Raw genomic sequence first — 3,247 nt, forward strand, 5'->3', positions numbered from 1 at the left:
AACACTACAGAAATACAAAGCATTATAAGAAACTACTATGAAAAATTATATGCCAACAAATCGGACAACCTAGAAGAACTGGATAAATTCCTAGAAACATATAACCTTCCAAAAGTGAATCAGATTGGGGTGCCTGGGTGGCTCTGTGGTTAAGCATCTGCTTTCAGCTCTGGTCATGATCCTAAGGTCCTGGGATCAAGCCCCGCATCAGGCCCCCCACTTAGCAGAAAGCCTGCTTCTCCCTCTCCGACTCTCCCTGCCTGTAGTCCCTCTCTTGCTGTATCTCTCTCTGTGGCAAATAAATAAATATAATATTTAAAAACAAAGTGAATCAGGAAGAAATAGAAAATGTGAACAAACCAATTACTAGTAATGAAATTGAAGCAGTAATTAAAAAAGAAAAAACAACTCCCAAAAGTCCAGGATCCAATGGCACCACAGGTGAATTATACTAAACATTTATTTTTTTTAAAGATTTTATTTATTTATTTGACAGAGATTACAAGGAGGCAGAGAGGCAGAGAGAGAGAGGAGGAAGCAGGCTCCCTGCTGAGCAGAGAGCCTGATGTGGGGCTTGATCCCAATGACCCTGGGATCATGACCTGAGCTGAAGCAAGAGGCTTTAACCCACTGAGCCACCCAGGCGCCCCTATACTAAACATTTAAAGAAGAGTTCATATCTATTTTCTTAAACTATTCCAAAAAAAAAAAAATAGAGGAGGAAGATAAGCTTCCAAGTTCATTCTGAGGCCAGCATTACCCTGATACCAAAACCAGATAAAGGCATGACAAAAAAAGACAACTATAGACCAGAGTCTCTGATGAACACAGATGCAAAAACCCTCAACAAAATATTAGCAAATTGAATCCAACAATACATGACAAAAACTATTCACTATGATCAAATGAGATTTATTTCAGGGATGCAAGCGCGGTTCAATATGTGCAAATCAATCAATATGATACATCACATTAACAAGAGAGAAGATAAAAACCCATATGATCATCTCAAAAGATGCAGAAAAGGCATTTGATAAAGTTTCACACCCATTCATGATAAAAATCCTTAACACAGTAGGTTTTTAAAAATTTTTTTAACAGACTCTCTCTTTTTTTAAAGATTTTATTTATTTATTTGACAGACAGAGATCACAAGTAGGCAGAGAGGCAGGCAGAGAGAGAGAGAAGGAAGCAGGCTCCCTGCTGAGCAGAGAGCCCGACCTGGGGCTCGATTCCAGGACCCTGAGATCATGACCTGAGTTGAAGGCAGAGGCTTTACCCCCCTGAGCCACCCAGGTGCCCCTGTTTTTAAAAATTTTTTTTAAAGATTTTATTTATTTATTTGACAGAGAGAAAGATCACAAGTAAGCAAGTAGGCAGAGAGGCAGGCAGAGAGAGAGGAGGAAGCAGGCTCCCTGCTGAGCAGAGAGCCTGATGTGGGGCTTGATCCCAGGACCCTGAGCCGAAGGCAGAGGCTTAACCCACTGAGCCATCCAGGCACTCCAACACAGTAGGTTTAAAGGGGACATATTACAGTGTAATATAGGCCTTAAATGAAAAGCCCACAGCTAACATCATGCTCAGTGCTAAAAGACTGAGAGTTTTTCCTCTCTTCTCAGGAACAAGACAAGGATGTCCATTCTTACCACTGTTATTCAACATACTACTGGGAGTCGTAGCTACAGCAATTAGACAAGAAAAAGAAATGAAAGGCATCCGAATTGGTAAGGGAGAAGTAAAACTCTCACTATTTGCAGATGACATGACACAATAAATAGAAAGCTCTAAAGACACCACCAAAAAAATACTAGAATTGGTAAATGAATTCAGTGAAGTCACAGGATACAAAATCAATATGCAGAAATCTGTTTAATTTCCATATACTAATAATGAAGTAAGGAAAGAGGAATTAAGAAAATAATCGCATTTAGAGTTGCACCCCCCGAAATAAAATAGCTTGGAGTAAACTCAATCTAGAAGGTGAAACTCTGAGAGGTAGACTCTGAAAACGATAAAACATTGATGAAAGAAACTGAAGATGACACAGATGGAAAGATTGGGATTGGGAGAAGAAAATATTGCTAAAATTTCCATACTACCCAAAGCAATACAGGTTTAATTCTAATTCCTATCCCAATACCAACAGCATTTTTCATAGAACTAGAACAAACAATTCCAACATTTGTATGGAACCACAAAAGACCCCCAAGAGGCAAAGCAATCTTGAAAAAAGAACAAAGCTAAAGGTATCACAATCCTCAGACTTCAAGATAGACTACAAAAGATTCCCCGCCCTTTTTAAGGCTGAATAATATTCCCTTCTCTATGAATATATCTTATATACATCCATTCATCTCATTGGTTGATGGACATTTGGCTCCTTCTAACTCCTGGCTATTGTGAGTAACGCTGCTTTGAACATGGCGGCAAGTATCTGCTCATGGCCTCACTTTCAACACTTGTGTGTGTATATGTGCCCAGAGGCAGAATTGCAGGATGATATGGTATTTCTAGTTTTAATTTTTTGAGAACCCTCCATCCCATTTCCATAGTGGTTACCTTATTCATTCCAGCATGCAGAAGGGTTCTAGGTTCTAGCTTCTTCTCAGGAACACTTGTCCTTTGGGGTTTTTAGAAATTTAGGTATTTGTTTTTATAGTAGTTGTCTGAATGGGTAAGCCACGTCATCCCACACCAGACCCACTGTCCCAGAAACTGGGTTTTCATAAGCCCAGGAGGGGTTACTGTGTCTTCAAGTCTGGAATCTCTCCAATAAAGGGTCCTTCCTTCTCTCACTTCTCTCCCCGCAAATGAAGGTTCTGGGGGTGGGTTGGGGGAGAGCCCACCCTCGCTCAGGTTTCCTTTGACTGAAGCCTCAGCCTCTAGAGGTGGGACCCCCCAGCCCCTGCCTCAGGCCAGGCCAGTGAAAGAGACTCTCTGCCTGCAGAGCCTTCTTCTAGAGCTCACCAGAAACCCCACCTTCTTGGGGAAGGTTCCCACCCACCCCCCATCTCAGCATACTTCAGCTACCTTTACCTCCCCAACACCTGGGTTATGGCCTGAATTATCTCCCTGCCGAATTCATACATTGAAGTCCTAATTCCTGTACTTCTCAGAATGTAACTTTATTTGAGCTTTTTGGGGGGGGGGGCGGTGTGTGGAGGGGAAGAGGGAGAGAGAGAGACTTTCTTTTAAGCTTTTATTTATTTGAGAGACAGAGAGAACAAGCAGGGGGAGCGACAGGGAG

This window comes from Mustela nigripes, chromosome 2 (assembly GCF_022355385.1).
Source record: "Mustela nigripes isolate SB6536 chromosome 2, MUSNIG.SB6536, whole genome shotgun sequence".
Classification (NCBI taxonomy): Eukaryota; Metazoa; Chordata; class Mammalia; order Carnivora; family Mustelidae; genus Mustela; species Mustela nigripes.